This window comes from Mustela nigripes, chromosome 3 (genome assembly GCF_022355385.1).
Source record: "Mustela nigripes isolate SB6536 chromosome 3, MUSNIG.SB6536, whole genome shotgun sequence".
In the NCBI taxonomy this organism is placed as follows: Eukaryota; Metazoa; Chordata; class Mammalia; order Carnivora; family Mustelidae; genus Mustela; species Mustela nigripes.
This window is the reverse complement of record NC_081559.1, coordinates 145,521,400-145,544,387: the sequence shown is the minus strand read 5'-3', so window position 1 is coordinate 145,544,387 and position 22,988 is coordinate 145,521,400. Positions and strand designations below refer to the sequence as shown.

The window sequence follows — 22,988 nt, the reverse complement described above, 5'->3', positions numbered from 1 at the left end:
TGACATTTCTAGCAGCTTCAATCTGTTCCACAACAGGAATCCCTATTCCAGCTAAGTTTGCTTTCAAGTTTTCATCATTCTTTCAAGATCTTTAAGAAAAGCAAATACTGCAGTCTACTGAAATTATATTCAACCCCAATATTCAGGGACTAATGACTCATTTGTTTTTAAATCTAACATTTTTGGGGGTACCTACCTGTCAGGTTTTTAATACAATCAATATTTGGCAGTGCTAAGATATAAACCTGTTTTCTTATTCTGAATTAAGTGCCTTTTCCATACATTGCCACTAAGTCATGTTTTAAAACAATTAATTTAAATACACCCAAATAGGAACATCACAGCACTGTGTCAGTATATTCTCTCTCAACTTTTTCATATACACACACACCCACATAGGCACACACTTCCCTATTAATAGAAACTGAAAGAGGTAAACTCTCATTTTCTGAAATAAAAAGAGAAACCACTGTTTTGACCTCTGCATTCTCATGGCAAGATAGTCAATTAATCAATGACCCAAAAGCTTCTTTCTTCATTTCCACTGATAATAGCATTACTGAGCTATTGAGCTATTACCCCTACATCCAGGATTCTTGTTGTTTTTCATTCAGTGTCTCAATCTTTACAAAAAGCTGTGACTAAATATTATTATTCCCATTTTTAAAATGAGGAAAGTAATGCTCTGAGAGAGTAAATAATTTGACACAATCACATAGCTATTCTATTGCAGAGCTGGGATTCATACCCCAAGTTCTCTATGTATAATTCTCACATTCTTTTTTTTTTAAGATTTTATTTATTTATTTGACAGAGAGAAATCACAGTAGGCAGAGAGGCAGGCAGAGAGAGAGGGGGAAGCAGGCTCCCTGCTGCCGATGTGGGGCTCAATTTCAGGACCCTGAGATCATGACCTGAGCCGAAGGCAAAGGCTTTAACCCACTGAGCCACCCAGGTGCCCCAATGCCTCAGATTCTTAACCAGCTCTTTATTCTCCCTTGTAATTTTTATTAGCTCTCCATGTGATACATAGAATGTAATTACTTGCATGGCTGTTACATGGTTTGATACCTCACAGTAAAGATGGTGGCTGGATATGGTGCACAAGGGCATGCGGAAAATCAAGTTTTATTCTTATTATCTACTCACAGACTTTTCTTTTAAGATGGTTTTAGTTTCTACTGTGTTATGGTGCCTCGAAAGTTTAAACAATAGGCCATGAAGCAAATGAAATGATTAGTAGCAGTATTTATTCACCCAGCTATTCTGAGTTCAGTGAAAAATAATAAACTGACTCTCTTTTTTTAAATGTAACTGAAACACTAGAGAGACTTCTGCAATCTAGAGAGTATGGAAAGAAATATAGACAGTGGCAAGTACAGTTAATTGAACATTTTATAGAACATTGAAAGAGTTCAGGGAAAGTGCATTTCCCATTTTTTATCTTCCCATGTTTAATGAAAATCCACCTATTATGACTGGATAGAAAAAGAAGAAATAAAAGAGAATTATCATTTTTATTTCTACTTAGTAGCTCATCCAAGCATTTTGCTGGGTCTAGAGGCAAAACATGTGGAGAGTCAGTTGAAAAAGAAAAGAGAGAGCAAAGATAGCCACCTTCAATCTCCCTCACACAGACTAAAACCTCCCTTTCCCAGGTTGCACAATTTAGCCTTTAAAGTATATTTTGAAATAGGCAAAGATCTTCCTTCAATTCCTAGGACTCCCATTTAGTGCTTTATTTCTCTGCTATCTTTCCAGTGGGGTGCCCCACTCCATTCTCCCTAGGGTATCTAGTGCCCACACGCACTAAAAATGTACCTGATTGGCTCTGGTGGAATAATGGTACCAGTGTCTGATGCTACTTACATTTCTTTGACAATAAAAATCAATAGGTCAGAATAAAGCCTTAGGATAAAATTTCAGAAAAGGTGATTAATAATTAGCAGCTGCGTTTGTAAAAAGCAAGTACAGCCACAATTGCTACTTTTAACCTAATCATTACATTTTCAAACCAAATATTCAGTAGCAAATTGCCTATAAAACTTATTAGTGATTTCATTTTCTACATGTTCACTTTTGATAATTATGTAACTCTTCCATTAAACATTTTAGAGGACATTTTATTTTTTCATAGCTTATACATATTAGAACCTAAATGCATATTATCAAGGAAAAAGAAAAAGAGGAAGGGAGGAACAGGAAGAGTCCAAGGGAAGGAAGAGAGAAAAAACATGCTTTTCACAGGAAAAGACCCTTTTAAGGGATTTCATCATTAAAAAATACTGAAAGTCATCACCCTTCACCTCAGGGACCCCAGGTCTTAAAAAGAATAACAAGAGTAAAATCTTAATAGGCAGAACTCTTATTGGTTAGAATAATTTTATGAATGTCAGACCACAATGCAGGAACATATGGATAAAATCTTGGAAAAAGCATATTTTACTGATAGAACTCTGCTCACCAACATGTATGAAATGTTGAACATAAAAGGAATCTTTGGAGGATCTTGTCCACTCCTCAAACTTACCAGTCAGGAAAGACAGAAAGGAAGAGAGGGTGGGAGGCAGAAAGGGAACTAATGCTCAAATGATAAAGATGTATCCAATAACAGATAGCTAGGGAGATGCTGAAACAATTTTATAGTCTCCTTCTTATTCCCAGTCCAGAATTTTTTTCCCACATTCCACTAGGATTCACTCTGTTCCAGTAACTCGGACTTAAGCCCACCCATTTTCTAGATGTACTCTCTGGAGAAATTTGGCAGTTCCTCATATCCCCGTGTTCTCTTACTATCAGCTTTTTCTTTCTCTCTCCTCTCTCTCTCTCTCTCTTTTTTTCCTTATCCAAACAAGGCATCCACATCTCTATGATGTTTATTTCCAAGAAGAAATTAAAATATCAGCACCACGTGTCCTGGCCATTCTGCTTACTCTCAGCTCCATTCTCTGCTTTTCTCTTGCTCTGTTTGCATAATGAGGAAACTAATGATGAGGAAACTATAAATGACCTAGACACTTGCCAAATGATTTCCACCTCGGTTTGATTAATGGAAGGAGAAAGTAGGATATTAGAGGATGAGAGGAAGAGAGAAACCACGTCATTTCCACCAAGGTTCTCCCGCCCACAGCCTAGAGTAGCAACCATCACTGCATCTCCCCATGGCTCCAGCTCACATGGAACAGCTCATCTCCTCCTAGAACTGGCTTCCATGAAACAGCACTCACCACAGATTTAGTTCCCTCCTAGATACCTTGGTTTGGGAGCGCTGGGAAAAACATGCTTTTCACAGGAAAAGACCCTTTTAAGGGATTTCATCATTAAAAAGGTGGCTATCTTTGCTCTCTCTTCTCTCTTTCAACTGACTCTCCACATGTTTTGCCTCTAGACCCAGCAAAATGCTTGGATGAGCTACGAAGTAGAAATAAAAATGACAATTCTCTTTTATTTCTTCTTTTTCTATCCAGTCATAATAGGTGGAAGTTGTTACCAGCGCTCCCCAACAAAATGACTTTCAGTTTTCCTTTAAAATAATGGAGATTTATGCCATGGACATTTAAAGGAGGAGGTATCTAGAGCAATTGGGTGGCTCAGTTGGTTGAGCGCCTGGCTCTTGGTTTCAGCTCAGGTCATGATCTCAGGGTCCTGAGATTGAGCTCTGAGTTGGTTCCGTGCTCAGCATGAAGTCTGCCTTGGGTTTTCTCTCCCCATCCCTCCCACTTTGTCCACCCCCACCCCGCTCGTGTGCATGTGTGTTCTCTCTCTCTCTCAAATAAATAAATAAAATCTTTAAAGAAGGAGGTATTCTAGAACAGTCAGGAAGTCTGGAGAACAAAGATAGGACCTCCAGATCATATTTAGGGCAACTCATTAGTGTTTTCCTTTGCATCAGTACAGCAGTCACAGAAAGCCATAGGTGACAGTATTTGCCTTGCATTATAATAAACCTCCAGTGTTTGACTAACTACACTCAACACTTCAGTCAAGCTTGATAAATATGCACTAATTTATTGACAGTGGTAGTGAAAATAATGGGAAGAAACAGTATAAGGAACTCCATAGCCTCATTTTTACCTCTCTATCAGCTCTGCTACAAAGCAAGGAGCATCCTGTTACAGGAATTACAAACAGAAACAGCCAGAAATAAACAGCCCAGAGGTGAGTGAACATCCAAGGCAGGACTAGGAAGGACAACAGAAGTAGGTTCAATGGGAATGACTTTCTTAAACAAAGACAAAACCAGACCCCTTATTTCCCAATAAGCACTAAAGCAAAGTTACCTATGAAAGTCTGAGAGGAAGGATGGAGGGAGTGGAGTTGGGAGGCTGGAAGTTGGATGACATAAGGTTTTGTCATATTTGTGCACAAAATACAAGAATTCTGTTTGTCCATTCTAGACAATCCATGTTTTTCCATGAAAACATAGTAACAGTAGAATATTCACAAGAATAGTGATTATAAAATTTGGTAAATTTCCCTTATGAGAAAATCAAAGGTTATCAATATTTAAGGTGCATTCAAAAGTGAAACAGCCATGGCTTGGAGAAACATTATTTAATGCCACTGGTTCATGAAAAGAGATGAGTTTATGGTCTGATCACTCAGTAAGTTTGTGGACATGTTGCTACGTATGTTTTTTCCTCTGTTTTTTGAATGCAGTTATCGCCTTATAAACTAGAGTTTTGAAAGGTTTGAATTCACACACACTCACATACACACACCAGTTTCTATAATTCGGCTCAATTTTCTGATAAAATTGTGGCTTACAAAATGTAAGATACAATTTTATTTTTTATTGGTTTTGCTTTCCTGTGAACAACTAAGATCTAAAAATTCTATTTCTTGTTATTTCTATGTGTTTTTTTTTTCATTTACCTCTCAAAGATTACTAACTCTGTTAATTATTTTCAAATAGAAAGATGCAACACTAGAAATAGTAGTCAGAGGGCAGGATTGGAACTTGGAGATATTCATGATGAGAGAAATCCAATAATTCTCTAGTTTTATCCCTCTAGCTGCATCAAATGAACTTAATAGCAAAGAGGTGATAGTTCTAACCCAACCACAATCGGTAAATTGGAGTTAGTACATTTTAAATTCAGTAAGACATCTTTACATGCTTATTGATAGCACTGATTTTTATTACAAGGGCAAGTCCAGGGAGTCAAAATCTTGTTTTATCTCTTACATGAGAGCTCTGCACCATAACCGCAGCAGGCCACCTTACATAACATCTACAATCCCAACATCAAGGACATTTTGAAATCAAATCACCAGAATGCTTTGTCAAGAGCTAAGCAGAGGAGGGGTCTGGAGTAACATAATGGAAATTACAGTCCAGTGAATAAATTACAATTGCTTAAAGTTTCCTTCAAAGCCACCTCAAAATCATCTTATCATCTTGAAAAGTAAAACTCGTATAGTAGGATAAAGTGGGTAAAGATCTCATATGAGAATGGTCAATCTGATGTTTTATCACATGTCCCAGGTCTGTTGATATGCTCACTACATATATGAAACAACGCTGTTAGGCAAGAATACAGAATGATTAAAAAAAAAAAAATCATGCAGAGGCACCTGGGTGACTCAGATGGTTAAGCATCTGCCTTCGGCTCAGGTCATGATCTCTGGGTCCTGGGATCAAGCCCCTCATCAGGCTTCCCACTCAGTGGGCAGTCTGCTTCTACTGCTTCTCCCTGCTGCTTGTGCTCTTTCTCAAATGAATAAATAAAATCTTAAAAAATTATGCAGATCATGGTATACTATCTTTAGTGATGATGTCTATAAAAATATGTAGAAATTTGAAGAAATTAATGGCAAAATAATTGTTAAACAACTTTTCAACAATCTAGCTGATGATTTTTACAAGAAAAAACACTACTGAGTAGGGGGAAAAAAACGGGGGGGGGTGAATATGGAGCCAAATTTCTAACACTCACAACCACGGAAAGTTGGCTTGCATCAAATTCATCCTCCTCCAGAACTATGATGTTGTATACTGACAACTATGAACTTAAGAACTCAAATAACTTGCTTCTAGATCATCTCAGTGTATTCATAAGGTAGTAGAGATGACAAACAAGGGAACAGATAACTGATTTAAACTTTGTAAAGTTTCATCTATAGGCAAACTATAAAAGTTGAACTCAAAACATTTTTGTACTATACTGATTTTTCCTAGGTTTCAAGAGGCTTCTAATTCATTGCTGAAGTGCATTATTTTTTATGTGGAGGAAACAAAACTAAAGTGACAAAGTTGTTAATCTGTCTGTAACCTTATTAATAGACTAATTCAATTCATATAACATTGTAAGTTAACTAACTGGAATTAAAATAAAAAGTTAAAAAAAAAAGAGTAATTCATAAAACCAGTGTATCAAGCAAATATTCTGCCAAGACTGAGTGCTTAACTAGTGGCATGGAAAACTATTAATATTTTTACTGCAAAACACATAACTGCTGGGTGAAAATGAAGTTTGAGAATTGGACAGAGAGAGTTGAGTCAGTATTAAGAATTAAGTAATTAAGAATCTTGTTTTCACTAAAAAAAGACCCTTGACAATAATTTTCCTGAAGTAATAAAAAAGTGAAAGCTCAAATAACCTTTCAATTCACCATATAAAAATTGGTTATAATATCTCAATAAGATGATAAACATACAGAAATTTCTACCAAGAATTGCTTTAAAACTTTGTATCATACCAACTTTTTAGAGTAGTTGTAGATTTTTCAGTGACAGAAAGCGCAAACCTATTATTTGTATCTGTACTTTTATAGGAGTCTGGATTAACATAAAAAAAATCACGTTAGTGGTGAATTTAAAATGTAGTTTCATCTCTTTATAATTCAGCCTAACAATCATAATGTGATAACTCATCATAGAATAGCACCTACAGTGAACTAACAAATGCAGGTAAAAGATAAAATTTTTCTTAATGGAGAGTAATAGAATATTGCTTTATATTGAAACATATATAAATAGTTTTAAAGTAGAACTAAACTTGTGAGACTTACTATGAAAGACAGTGCTTCAAATCAATTTACGCTTATACTGTGCTATTTCGGGCAAAACCTACAGATGCTGCCATCCACACATTTCTTCAACCACAAGGAGATATTTTTGTCAAAGGATGTGAAACATTACTGCGGTTGATATAAAGTTGGATTATTATCCTATCTATGGTATTGAACAGTTCTGTAACTTTGGAAATATTAAACTTCTCAGAATTTCAATTTCTTCATCTTCAGAGATAGGTAACATCTAATTCACAGAAGTATTTTAACGATTAAATATAACTGAGATATAAAAGTCAGAAAGACTTGCTCCTTGTGCTTATCAACAGTCACTCTGGAGACAAGCATGAGGCAAATAACATCTATAGAATATGGTGAGTTCTGCATGGAAATGACTTTAAAACCCTCTGAAAGCTCCCAGGAAAGACTGCTGAATTTTTTCAGTGGAACTAAAGAAGTTACACAGAGAGTGCTGCACATAATAAAGGATATGGCCAGAGAAGCTAAGTAAGAAAAAGTATAAGTAACCAAAGAAATGTAGTCATACGTTGGTAAGTGGCTGAGAGGATTTTCAGCAGGTTATGGTGACAAAATAGTGGATAATGATTGCAGATGAAGGTTCAGGTTAAATTAAAGAGGCTCCAATATCTCTTGTAAGCACTTTGACATCACACTACCTAAAATGGAGAGTCAGTAGGGAAATAAATATTTGGGATTTTATAAATTGAGAAATAACTGACATATTGCCAATACTGTATACATATGAGGTATACAGGGTATTAATTTCATACATATATGTACTATGATAATATGATTACCACCTTTGCTAAATCTAGCAGCCCTATCATATCACATAGTTACAATTTTTTTGTGGTGAGAACAATTAAGATCTAGTCTCTCAGAAACCTAGCTTCTTTGAAGTTTACAAAATAGCATTGTTGATCATAGTCACTATGCTGTACATTAGATCTTTAATACTTATTTATCTACTAGTTGCAAGTTTGTACCCTTAAGCAACATCTATTGAGGAGAGTATATTCCTTTTAGGAGCAGTCTAAAGCAGATATAATAAGGAGACTCACAGATAAAGGACAATGTCACAACAGCTAATAGCCAAGAGAAGAAAGGAGGAGAAAATTATAAAACAATTTATATAATACAGTGTTAGGGTCAAAAAAACCAATTTTGTAAAATCTAAGAACATATAAAAAATGAGTAAAAAAGAAAACTGTATGACAATGCACTAAATATAAGCAAAGATATACTCAGAGACAAATTTATAATAAATATATAAGCTAATTATTGACCTGAAGAAATCATAAAAATAATTAAATTTTAAAAATAAGAGTAAAAGTAAATTTGAAACAAAGTGAAAATAAAATAAACCCAAGAGCTTATATTTTCTTTGAAAAATAAAATATTATTTTATTAATAAATATCTAGAAAATCTAATCAAGAATAAAATATTGAGTAATAGGTAAGTAAATATGGAAAAGATGGTCTGACAAGTAAAAGGCCTGCTTGTTTAAATTACCAGTAGATAAAATGCAAATCTGTATGTTAACGTATTTGAAAAGAAATTCGTAAAATAGATAATTATCTGAAAAAAAAAATAAAGTATAAAAGCAACCCAAGTGTCCATCAATACATGAATGGATAAAGATGATGTGGTATACTACACACAAACACACACTCACACACACAAATGAGTATTACTCAGCCATAAAAAAGAATGAGATCTTGCCATGTGAAACAGCATGGATAGACCAAGAGAGTATAATGCTAAGTGAAACAAGTCACACAGAGAAAGACAAATACCATATGATTTCTTTTTTATATATATTTAAACACTTCAGTAAGATTTTCATTAACAAATACTTAAAACAGAAATAGGCATGTATAATTATATGCAGATGTGATCATAATCTGCAAGTTTACTTTTCCCTTTTCTTTTTGCTTGCTCTCCCTTCTCTTTTTTTTCTTTCCATCAAGTAATCCACTCACTTAGCATAACCCCCTCTAGGTCCATCCATGTCTGATTTCATTCATATGTGGAATCTAAAAAAAAAAACAAAACAAATGAACAAACCGAGAAAAAGGACACAAACATAAAACAGACCTATATTTATTTATTTTTAAAGATTTTTATTTATTTATTTGACAGAGAGAGATCACAAGTAGGCAGAGAGGCAGGCAGAGAGAGAGGAAGGGAAGCAGGCTCCCTGCTGAGCAGAGAGCCCGTTGTGGGGCTTGATCCCAGGACCCTGGGACCATGACCTAAGCCAAAGGCAGAGGCTTCAACCCACTTTTTCCCAATTTTAGATGGATATCTAAAAACTGTCTGTTATACAAATAAGAAGCAACTGAAAAATGGAATGAAGAAAAAAGATTGCATTTATAATGAAACTACCAAAACATATAAAGACATTACCAAAAACTATGTAAAACATCTACAAATAATCCTAATAATAAAAATGTGGCCCCATAGAAAGTAAGCTCCCGAACTTTACTGAGGATAACCACAGATCTAAATAAGAAATCAACAAGCATCTAATGGGACTAAAAATAACAGGGAATGAGTTAATTTTGCCAAATCTTAACCAAGTAGAAATATTATTAGATGACATGAAATTCACAGATTATTGAAAATGGAAAGTAATTGGAATTAAGTTAATATTTACATACTGTTTACGATGTGCCTCGGCACTCTTAACATATATAACCCACATAATCTTCACCTCTATCCCAGGGGGCATATTATGCTTTTCTGCATTTTATGCAGCAGGAAATAAAAACTCAGGATAGGAAATTGCTCAGGATCACATAGCTAGTAGATTTTTCAAACCAAGAAATAAATCCACATAGCATGACTCGAAAACCAACACTCGATGTGTTAATGATATTCAGCCCCTCAATCCCAAAAACTGAAGACAGTTCAAATAAATTAGGATGAATATATATATCTTTGAAATACAAAAATGCTTAGATATAATGTCAAATAAAAAGGAATAATAATATGATCTCAATTTTATTATTTTTCCCCATTTGCATTTGTGTGTTTAGGAATAGTGCATTAAAAGAAACTGGACAGAGATACACCAAACATGTTAAATGCAGTTTGAGATAAGATTATATCTGATTTTGATCTTTAAATACATTTCAAATCTTCAGTAAGCAACGGGTAGTATTTGTATTAAAACAAACAATAAGGTTGAATGTTAAAAATAGATATAAATGGTGACCATAGATAGGAAAAGATAAAACTTTGTTTTAAAATAATATTTTGCAATTGGACCATTTCCTTACACCACACATGAAAATAGACTCAAAATGGATGAAGGACCTCAATGTGAGAAAGGAATCCATCAAAATCCTTGAGGAGAACATAGGCAGCAACCTCTTCCACCTCAGCCACAGCAACATCTTCCTAGGAACATTGCCAAAGGCAAGGGAAGCAAGGGCAAAAATGAACTATTGGGATTTTATCAAGATCAAAAGCTTTTGCACCGCAAAGGAAATAGTTAACAAAACCAAAAGACAACTGACAGAATGGGAAAGATATTTGCAAACGACATATCAGATAAAGGGCTAGTGTCCAAAATCTATAAAGAACTTAGCAAACTCAACACCCAAAAAGCAAATAATCCAATCAAGAAATGGGCAGAAGACACAATAGCCAAACTATGGAAAGAACCTAGATGTTCATCGACAGATGAATGGATCAAGAAGATGTGGTATATATACACAATGGAATACTATGCAGCCATCAAAAGAAATGAAATCTTGCCATTTGCGACAACATGGATGGAACTAGAGCGTATCATGCTTAGCGAAATAAGTCAAGCAGAGAAAGACAACTATCATATGATCTCCCTGATATGAGGAAGTGGTGATGCAACATGGAGGCTTAAGTGGGTAGGAGATGAATCAATGAAACAAGATGGGATTGGGAGGGAGACAAACCATGAGTGACTCTTAATCTTACAAAACAAACTGAGGGTTGCTGGGGGGAGGGGGGTTGGGAGAAGGGGGTGTGGGGTTATGGACATTGGGGAGGGTATGTGCTTTGGTGAGTGCTGTGAAGTGTGTAAACCTGGCGATTCACAGACCTGTACCCCTGGGGATAAAAATACATGTTTATAAAAAAATAAAAAATGAAAATTGAAAACCAAAAAAAAAAAAAAAAAAAAAAAAGAAATGGGCAGAAGACATAAACAGACATTTCTGCAAAAAAGACATCCAGATGGCCAACAGACACATGAAAAAGTGCTCCATATCACTGGGCATCAGGGAAATACAAATCAAAACCACAATGAGATATCATCTCACACCAGTCAGAATGGCTAAAATTAACAAGTCAGAAAATGACAGATACTGGCAAGGATGTGGAGAAAGGGGAACCCTCCTACACTGTTGGTGGGAATGCAAGCTGGTGCAACCACTCTGGAAAACAGCATGGAGGTTCCTCAAAATGTTGAAAATAGAACTACCCTATGACCCAGCAATTGCACTACTGGGTATTTACCCCAAAGACACAAACGTAGTGATCCGAAGGGGCACATGCAACTGAATGTTTATAGCAGCAATGTCTACAATAGGCAAAGTATGGAAAGAACCTAGATGTCCATCCACAGATGAATGGATAAAGAAGATGTGGTGTATATATATACAATGGAATACTATCAAAAGAAATGAAATCTTGCCATTTGTTACAATGTGGATGGAACTAGAGGGTATCATGCTTAGTGAAATAAGTCAATCAGAGAAAGACAACTATCATATGATCTCCCTGATATGAGGAAGTGGAGACACAACATGGCAGGTTAAGGGGGTAGGAGAAGAATAAATGAAACAAGATGGGATTGGGAGGGAGACAAACCATAAGTGACTCTTAATCTTACAAAACAAACTGAGGGTTGCTGGGAGGAGGGGTATTGGGAGAAGGGGGGTGGGATTATGGACATTGGGAAGGGTATCTGCTAGGGTGAGTGCTGTGAAGTGTGTAAACCTGGTGATTCACAGACCTGTACCCCTGGGGATAAAAATACATTCATTATATGTTTATAAAAAATAAAAACATTAAATTTAATTTAAAAAAATAAAATAATATTTTGCTTAACTGAGTCAGATCAGCCCTAGTACGTTTCCTTAACTTTTTCAAAGTATATGAAATCAACTAAAAGCCAGTCATAAACAAAGCTAAAAGGATCCTTCCTAATTCTCATAATACCCTTCCTTCCTGTTCCCAGACATATGATACTACTGGCTAAGAGGAATTAAATTAACGAAATTTGTATTTAGAGGAAAATCCCAGAAAGCCACATATTTACACGTTTCAAATTGTATGAAAAGTCTGTTTTCGCCTTTTATTACTCAAACAGTATACAAAGATCAGCAAATTATGCACCGATCTCCCCAATTATAGACTGTGTAATCCTAGGGTTCAACGCAGGCTTTTTCTAAGCACATTTCTCTAGCACAGGAAATGAAAGAAAACAAAGCAAGTGAAAGCTTTTGCATGATTTTACACCTAAATGAAAGTGACAACTAAGCTTGAATACTATATCTTCTTGTTCAAATACCAAAATCCAAATACCCAATACCAAAATATTTTTATTGTTAAGAGTGCAATATTACTGAAACGTTAATCTAAGGAATCCTCCGTGATGACGACTGATTTAAGCTCCTTCAGTCCCCTTCTTGCCTCAAAAACAAAACCCCCCTCAAAAAACATGGATGTTTAACTGTATAATTACCTGCTGGGGTATCCCGCAAAAGTTCCACTTCTAAGTCATGGGTGTTAAGTGAAACCTGGAAACCACAAATCGTTCTGCGGTCATAGAATCCTGCCATAATGAGAATGTCAGTGCTGGCCTCTATCTGCAACCATAGCCACTTTCAGCTTTCAGTTTTTATTTAAAAGGCTTAATTGGAAGTTTTTATTACTCCCAATTAGGCTTTTTAATTAAAAGGAAAAGTTGAAAGAGGCTGCAGGCAAATACTGCTGAAACTCATATCAGCATAAAATCAAAGGAAATAAAAACAAAATTACGCTACTGTAAAACCTCAGTAACAGGCACAGCTTTCAATAATGTTTACCTCTGGTCATATTTAATGTTATGGTTAGTACACTGACAGTGATGAAGTGGACACGACTGATTGGAAAAACCAGAGTGTATCCAATGTAACAATGAATTCATCAAAATGATTCTTAAAAGACCACATTAGCATGCAAGGCAAAAATCTACCAAAATGCACAGTTGACAATTCAAGTAGTTAGCAGCTCTAATTCACCAACATGGCACTAACTCTACACACTAATGCAGACTCTTAAAGTCTCTTTAACAAGCTGAATACTACGTATAAACAATGCGGATAAGTGTTTATTGTTGTAAGATGATTAGCTTTTGAATTTCTTAAAGGATTTTTTTCATTTATATAAAACTTTAGCTTGTCATTATAGTCGAGTTTTGCACTAGTGATGGTTTTTTAATTCAAAATGAAATTAGAAGTTGCATTCTCTTCCATTTCTGGCGTCTTTTAAATTCCCCGTAATGTCTTAAGAGCAAAATAGAACTTCTTACATAAAGGTGAGTTCATCCTCTGAGATAATAGGAATATGTACAGATATTAGATCCATACCAGCATGATTTTGTAACTAGTACACTTGGCTATTTATCCTGAATTTTATAAATTATACTAAGAGTTAGAGGCGATATTTAAAATATTCATATGTAAACTGTGATATTAAAGAAATTATTTCTAGGGCAGCTGGGTGGCTCAGTCCATTAAGCGCTTGCCTTTGCCTCAGGTCACAATCTGAGGGTCCTGGGACTGAGACCCACAACGGACTCCCTGCTTCTCCCTCTTGCTTTGTCCCGCCCCACAACTCCCCAGCCCCCGCTTGAATTCTTTCTCTTTCAAATAAATAAAATCTTAAAAAAAAAAAGTTATTTCTTCATGAACTTTCCAACTCCCAGATTAGATTAATACTTGCCCCCCCCCAAATCACACCTACCAAATTTGGGGGGGAAATAGACAAATATTTATGCAGAGAAGGTAAGTTTTAGTATGATGTCAAGACTGACAGAAATCTTTGTTATGTCCAGTCATTGAAGGAGTGCATATTTTAGCAACTGCAATCAGGACTAAAATATAACACAATGTAATGCAACCCCTCTGCCTTTTTCTAGAGACAATAATCATGTATAATCTCTTTCAGGAGGAGACATTCACTAAACTTGTGCAACACTGAAGAAGAACAGTGGGTATCTTTACTGTGTCTGGAGTATAAACCTCTTCAACCCCCTGCATTGACTTTTGTTCCCTAAAATTCATTCCCTGCAAATCAAATTTTCCTAAGGCATAAATCAAGTCAGGTCATCCCCTTGTTTTACAAACTCTTTTATGGCTTTGTATAGTTGCTAGAACAAAACCCAGACTCATAAGCATAGTTTATAAATGCCCTGACTGATCTGACTCATGATTTTAACCTTGTGTCGTGTTTCCTCTCTAAGTTGTTTATTTGAGATACTTCTATTCACCCCATGAACTTCCCTCTTAGAATTACTTCTGTTGCATCCCATAGGTTTAGGTATTATTGTTTTTCCATTTTTGTTTCAATATATTATTTATTTCAACTTTGACTCACTGGTTTTTGAAGAGTGTGTTGTTTAATCTCCATATTATTTGTGAATTTTAGTTTTCTCTCTAGTATTCATTTCTGGTTTTATATCTCTGTGGTTGGAAAAAATACTTGGTATAAATTCAAGCTTTTTAAATGATAATACTTGTTTTGTGATCTAACATATGACCTCATTCTGGAAGCCGTCCATGCTTTAGAGGAATGTGTATTCTGATGCTATGGGAAAGAGTGTTCTCCATATATCTGTTTGGTCCATTTGATCTAAAATGAAGTTCATGTTCAACATTTCTGTAATGATTTTCTCTCTGAATGATCTATCCATTATTGAAGGTAAGGTATTGGAGTTCCTTAGTATCACTGTATTTTTTTTCTATTTCTCCCATCAGATCTGTTAGTATTTGGCTAATATGTTTAGGTGATTCAATGTTGGGTGTATATATTTACAATTATTACAGCCACTTGATAATTTGGCTCATTTATTATCATAAAGTGACCTTGTTTACTCTTACTTACAGTCTTCCTGCTAAAATCTATTTTGTCTGATATAAGTATAATTACCCCTACTCTCTTCTGGTTACCACTTGCAGGGAATATTTTTTTCCTTCCATTATGTTGACCCTATGTGTTTCTTTATTTTTTTTTTCTTTAAATATTTTATTTATTTATTTGACAGACAGAGATCACAAGTAGGTGGAGAGGCAGGCAGAGGTAGAGGAGGAAGCAGACTCCCTGCTGAGCAGAGAGCCCGATGATTCGGGGCTTGATACCAGGACCCTGGGATCACGACCTGAGCCGAAGGCAGAGTCTTTAACCCACTGAGCCACCCAGGCGCCCACACATCAGGGAACTTAATGAAGATAAGGCCACACTTGGAACCACTGGCAATCCTGTGACTTCTCTGGACTGATTTCCTTGATGTTGAAATGAGGGGACAGAGTTTCTGACCTCTGGGGATGTTTCTTATTTTAGTCCATCAGTCATTGAGGTTCCCTGTTTGTCTTCCTTTAATATCACTAAACTCCTGGGGTACAGGTCTGTGAATCACCAGGTTTACACACTTCACAGCACTCACCAAAACACATACCCTCCCCAATGTCCATAATACCACCCCCTTCTCCCAAACCCCCTCCCCCCAGCAACCCTCAGTTTGTTTTGTGAGATTAAGAGTCACTTATGGTTTGTCAAACTCCTGTCACTTTGAACAGTAGCAATTTAGAAAGTGAGTGGGGTAAGACAAGGTGGGACATTTAATTCCTCTCTTGGCTCCTGGAATGATTATGACCTCAGGATCAGTGAGAATGGGGTCTGGACCTGTAGGGTATGAGACAGCTTGGGATTTTCAACTAATGGCCATTATTCTAATCCCTTTATTTTTAAGAGACAACTTCAAATATAATCCTCATCTCTTCTAGGCTTTGAGAGGTTATGGAATTCCCTGTGAACAAATAAATAATTATTATTTTCACTGGACAGATATGGTGAAATGAAATATTTCTTTCTTATCTGTCTTATTCCTATGCCCCAATTTTAACAGGAACCTGTGTGCCCACAGGGAGATTTTCCTTTAAGTAGTACTTTTTAATCTTGAGTTTCTTAACTATAGATGGATTTGTGTTGGTTTTAGCACCTTCTTCCTCAATTGTCTTACTCAATGACTTTTTTTTTTAGCATTTTTTTTTATTTTTTATTTTTTATAAACATATATTTTTATCCCCCGGGGTACAGGTCTGTGAATCACCAGGTTTACACAATTCACAGCACTCACCAATGACTTTTGATTGGATAATTTAATCCATTCTCACATAAAATAATTATTGATAGATGAGGACTTACGAATGCCACTTTGATTTTTAGAAGTTTTGTAGTTTCCTTGTACCTTTCTCCTTCTCTTGCTGTCCTACATTGTGAATTGATAATTTTCCATAGCGGTGTGCTTTGATCCTCTTCATCATTTGTGTATCTACTGTAGATTTTGCTTTGTCATTATCATGATGCTTAAATAAAACATACTATTTGATAAAGCAGTCTATTTTATGCTGATAACAATTTTAATCACACACAAAAACTCTACTCTGCTACTCTTCATCCCTTTTATGTTTCTGACATCACAATCTACCTCTTGTGTATTGGTGTGCTTTAACAAATTATTGTATGGGTGCCTGGGTGGCTTAGTAGGTTAAGCTTCCGACTCTTATTTTGGCTCAGGTCATGATCTCAGGGTCATGAGATTGAGCCCTGCATCAGGCTCCATGCTCAGTCTGTTTGAGATTCTCTCCCTCTCCCTCTGTCCTTCCCCCTGCTTGCACATGCACTCTCTCCCTCTCTAATAAATAAATCTTTTTTTAAAAGATTTTATTTATTTATTTGACAGACAGAGATCACAAGTAGGCAGAGAGGCAGGCAGTGAGAGAGAGGAGGAAGCAGGCTCCCTGCTGAGCAGAGAGCCTGATTCGGGACTTGATCCCAGGACCCTGAGATCATGATCCAAGCCAAAGGCAGAGGCCCCAACCCACTGAGCCACCCAAGTGCCCCAAATATATAAATCTTAAAAAAAAAAAAATTGTAGCTATAGTTATTTTTAATATTGTAAAAAACATTGTAGCACTTGTTACTTTTAATAATTTAACCTTTTTACTAGAGTTACATGGTTAATATCACTATATTACAGAAGTAGAGTATTCTGAATTTGAATATATACTTACCTTTGCCAGTATGTTGTATATTTTGCCTTCATGTTACTAATTAGCATCCTTACCTTTCAACAAGAAGAATTCCTTTTAGCATTTCTTATAAGACAGGTCTAGTGGTAATAAACTCCCTCAGCTTTTGTTTGTCTGAGAAAATCTTTATCTCTCCTTCATTTCTGAAGGACAACTTTACCAGGTAAAGTATTCTTTGTTGGCAGTTTTTTTCTTTCAGCACTTCATATTATCCTACTCTGTCCTGGCCAATAAGATTTCCACTGAGAAACCAACTGATAGCCTTACAGGGATTCCCATGTAAGTGATAACTTTCTTTCATTCCTTTTTCTTTGTCTTTGATTTTTGGTGGTTTTATTGTAATGTGGCTTGGAGAAGATCTCTGTAGGTTGAGTTTGAGGACAAGTAAGCCTCATGAACTCCAAGGTCCACATCTAGCCCCAGTTTGGGAAATTCTCAGCCATTATTTCTTTAAAATAAGTTTTTTGTCCCCTTCTCTCTCTCTCTTTTCTTAAGACTCCAATAATTCACAAATTGCTTCTCTTAATGGTATCCATAGTTCACATCTTCACTCTTTTTCATTCTTTTCCCTTTGTTCTCCTATAACTGGATAATTTCAAAGGTCTTCTACTTTATAGATTCTTTTTATGTTTGATCCATTCTGTTCCTAATGCCCTCCATCAAATTTTTCATTTCATTCTATTATAGTCTTCGACTCCAGGATTTCTGTTTGGTTCTTTTTATTATTTCTATCTCTCTGTTAAACTTCTCATTTTATTCATCTATTGTTTCCCTAATTTTAATTGTCTGTATGGTTTTGTTTTTGTTTTGTTTTGTTACTATACTGAGTTTCCTTAAACAGCTATTTTTACTTCTTTATCAGATAAATTGTAGATATTTATGTCTTTGGGATTAGTTACTGAGAAATTTTTGTGATCTTTTTGCAGTGTCACTTCCTTGCTTTTTCATGTTCCTTGAAGTCTTGAGCTGCTGTCTTCACATTTGAAGTAGCAGTCACCTCCTCTAATCTTTACTGACTGACTTTGGGAGAGAAATGCCATCTGTCAGTCCTGCTAGGGATCCTGAGGCTCTCTCAGACAATTCTATGGGTATAAATAGTATTACAGTCTTCTAATCTGAATGCTTGTGCTCTCCCAAATTCATATGTTGAAATCCTAATGTGATGCAATTTGGAGGTGGAGTTTCTCAGAGGTGCTTCAGTCATGAGGGTAGAACCCCCTGAATAGGACTAGTGCTCTTATAAAAGAATCCCCACAGAGCTCTCTAGGCCCTTCTGCCATATGAGTTTATAAAAGAAGTCAGTGGACTTCACTCAACTATTCTGGTAACCTGAATTTAGACTTTCAGCCTTCAAAACCATGAGAAATACATTTCTGTCATTTATAAGTATTTTTTTATAGCAACCTAAGCAGACTAAAAAACTTGGTGAATGCTTTAGGAGAGAATCTGTTTCCTTGTATTTTCTAATTTCCTAAGGGTGCCTACATTTCTCAGCTCACTGATCCCTTCTTCATCTTCAAAGTCATAATTTCACATCTCCCTGATCCGTCTTCTGTCATCACATCTGTATCTTTAACCACAGCCAGGAAAGGTGCTCCTTCTTTTAAGGACTTATGTGATGAGGACAGAGCCACCCAAATAAGCCAGGATAACTGCCATGTACCCCGAGGTCTTTAACCTTTGTCACATCTGAAAAATCTCATTTGCCTAGTAAGATAAAACATTCACAGGTTCCAGGGATTAGGATGTAGACATATTTGGGTAAGCCATTATTCTGTCTTCCATAATTATCCTTGAATCTCAATTCTCTCACCTGTGTAACAGGAGAAATAATATTTTCTACTTTATAGGGTTATAAGGATAAAAGGTGATTTTACAAAAAGAAGCAGTTGGCCCAGTATCTGTGTATAATTGTGGCCTTAAAACTGTTAGCTAGTTTCATAAATAATAACTTGTCCCTGCTGTGCCCACTCACTTCTAACAAAATCTACTTTCTCCTACTACAAAATCTACTTTCTCCTATTACAAAATAGTCAGGGTCACTGCTTTTGAATCTCTACCCATGACAGATTCCTTTCTACTTCTCAGAAGACAATTTTTTTCTGTTTGTATAGGTTAATCTTTTTCATAACCATTCCCCCTCTTCAAATAAGCAGGAAAGGTGGTACCAGGGGTTATATCTCTACGAATGAAATTTTCAAAAACTGCCGCTCACTAATGGGTCCTAAACCCCTTCAAAACTTCTCTTATGACTATTCATGGATACTTTTCAATCTAAATAAACCCCACACTAAAATTTATCATCAACACGTCTCCTTCCCCTAGGCGCAGAGCTGGAAGCAGTGAGGCAGATAGCCAATCACCTGCTACTTTCAGGAGGGCCTGGTATTACAGTATAACCAGATTGTCAGGGTTCACCTAGAGGATTACCTGCTAAATCACAAGTTTAAAGAAAACAATTTGGAGTTACCCAAGAGGAAACAACATACTTACTTATCTCCAGACTCTCCACACAGACTGTATTAAATTTTCCATAACCAAATTTACTGCAGGACTGAGAACAAGCATGTGATATTTCTGCTGAAAGTTCTTGATATTTGAAACTGCCTTTTATAAAGAAGCTTAAGACATAACATGCAATTCTCTATCTCTTTGGCAAAACCAATTTTTTTCCCCATTGGGAAAAGTTGCTTGGTCATCTAATTGTTCCAGAGTTCAAAGTAAAAATAAGTTCAAAACACAGGACCTACATTAAACTAGATGATGTTTTTCACTGTCAAGATTTTTTAAACACTATACTTGATATCAAACTGTTCAAGAGTCTTTTTAGCACCAATATCTGTGATATTTTTAAATCAATAAAATACAAGTACTCAAACTAGCAGAGGGAAAAAGAAATACAAGATGGCATAAAAGACACTTAACAATTTCCTAACTAAATATACATTGGAATATAGCAATCACTGAGCAAAACTGATAACAAACTCTAAAAGAACTACCCCAACCTTTGGTAGGCACAGCATCAGGTATACGACATAGGAATTTAAAAAATAAGTAGAATTCAGCCAGATAGATTTCTTATAGTCAACATTCATCGATGCTAAAAAAAAAAAAAAAAAAAAAAAAAAAAAGAGAGAGAGAGAGAGCATGTTTTGTTTGAAAAGGGCACCTCAATTCCCATCCCTGCCTATCAAGTGAAAGGGAAAATACATGAGGATATCAATTGTGAAATGTCAGAATACTAAGTAGGGTATACGGCTCATGTTTCTTGATATGGAAGGGTAAAATCCCAGTGAATGCTGTTTGAAAGTCCATCTGCCACAGTTGTGCTGTACTTTCCCATGTTCTATAAAGCCACTCAAGGGGATGCACAGTCTAGGAAAGCACTATCTCAATACATCACCCATCCGCACCCACAGCTGTTCAGGGGAGTGCTGGAGAAAACTGGATGTACTAAAGAAAATGAATTTAGAAATAAAAAGAAGAGCTTCAGAATTTAAACAAGAAAAAGAAAAGAACTGAAGCAAACGATATGGTTGCCTTATCCCATGAGACAAGCATACATAAATGAATGAATGAATGAATATTACAAGATTTTTTACTAAGCCTAAACATTACGACAAAATATAAAAAGGACTTACATCTTTTGTTGTCTTTATCAAAGTGGGGGGTTGGGGTGGGGGAAATGAGCTAGTCTGAAGTGACAGTGCTAGCAGCAGAGAATGAAGATTTAAATCAAAATGGTGATAAAGTCTGTGTGCAAATCCTATAGATTGGATGAATATTTATTTCAATTACATTTCAGATTCCACTGAAGAGCACATAACAGCTTGAGAATAATTTTTAAATCTCTCATCTTTTCATTTCAAAAGGAAAAACAGGGTTAGGGGAAATAATCTACAGGGCTGAATCTGAATTCATGAACGGCAACAGTCATATCGCAACATGTTTCTCAAAGAACCCCTTAATCACTTCCCCCATTTAACAAGATGACATCAAACCATGAACAGGATCATTTCACACACAATGATATCACAGCCACCTCTGAGAAGAAAGCAGAACAACATTGCACAGTTTAAAAGTGCATATCAAAAGGAAAAGTGCAACCAAACTACCCAGAGTATATGAGCGAACATCATAAATTAACAATGTGTAAAATTTAGCCAAAATCCTGCTGCCCATAGCAGGTATTTTATCTTTTCTTAGAACGTTTGGATGACTGGAAACTTTTAAAGATAGGATACTGTCATTTGAAATGGATTTTCATTTAAAAAGATGGTTTTGATATATCACTACACAGCTCCAGAAGTAAATGGGCACCCAAGTGCAGCAAGGGCACTCAGGAAGACACATTTTCAATACTGACCTGGCCAAGTGTACGACTCTGGAAAATATATTGAAGTTTGATTTCATGGTTGTCTCAAGAAAAAAAAAAAAAACTAAACAAAACAAACAACTAAAGAAAAACCTTAAATCCTCTCTCTTTGTATCAACGACAAGATAGTAACATTTGTTTTTAATGCAATCAATAGAGTGATTTCTTATACTGTAGTATATCTCATTAATCTGTCTTATTAGAACAATAATAATTTGGACTGAAATTCACATCAACAAAGTATAGTGGCTTGAGACAGTATAAAAAAAGACACCCAGCTAATGAAATCCATACTTGTATTTGTTTTCTTTTAATCATCTATATAATTTGTCTGAAATATTGCCCTCTTCTACTGCATCTTCTGAAATAAATCTGGCTGAATAAATTTGACTCATTTTTCAAATGCCTCCCCCACCATTTCATTGTAATCTGTCATCCTGTTTAACAGAACAGAGACATAAAAACTGCACTCCATTCTTTAATAATATGATGGCAGAAAAACATTAAAAGGCAAAATATTCTGGGTGCTTTTTTTTTTTTTTATATTCCTTCCTCCTAACTAGTTTGGGGGGCGGTGGGAGCCTGTCTTGATTGAGCTTTTAATTAGTTAATCTCCCAAACAGGTAAGTCAGTGCTGTTAAGTGCTGTTCTGGTTTCAAATAATTACCTGAAAATGAGTGCCTGGGGTTGGATTAACTATAGCCTCATCAGCATTCATCACTATTGCTATAGCAGGAAGTGAAAGAAAGCTATAAAATCAGAGGAGATAAAACTAAAAAACCAAAATGAACACAATTAAAAAAAAAATCTTGGCATTGACTATCTTCTCCCCAGACACTTACTGTATACATTGCCATGGTCACCTAAGAGCCACATTCTTGAAATACACTTCTCTGGCACAAACTTTGTGCTTGTTTCTGTTTTACATGCAGAGACTCTCACACTTTAGTGGGCAAAAGAACCACCTGGGGAGCTTATTAAAAGTTAAGATTTCTAGGACTCAAAAAGATTCTGAGGCAGCATGTCCACTTTTGGGTTCAGAAATTTCCAAACACTGAAGTTGATTCTCATTTAGGGCATCTATAGGTCATATATGGAAAAATACTACCCTAGAGTCTATGGACTATAGGCCCTTTTATATATTTAAAATATATATATTTTCTGCATATACTCTACACTCCATAAGGTAGAAGCAGAGTCACAATTTCATCTCACTGCCCACTAGATGAACGAT

At 35.8% G+C, this 22,988-nt stretch overlaps 1 long non-coding RNA gene across 2 annotated transcripts in view; it reads right to left on the bottom strand.

The window, feature by feature from the left end:
• The window catches only part of LOC132013175 (uncharacterized), a 1,013,735-nt gene that overhangs the window by 848,304 nt on the left and 142,443 nt on the right, over nucleotides 1–22,988 (bottom strand). Inside the window, exon 3 of one of the 2 annotated variants that reach the window (XR_009402903.1) lies at nucleotides 10,370–10,441. The exons of the other annotated variant lie outside the window; for it this stretch is intronic. This is a non-coding gene — a long non-coding RNA (uncharacterized LOC132013175). Of the gene's footprint in view, nucleotides 1–10,369; nucleotides 10,442–22,988 lie in introns of those variants that run through there. 2 annotated transcript variants of the gene reach the window in all.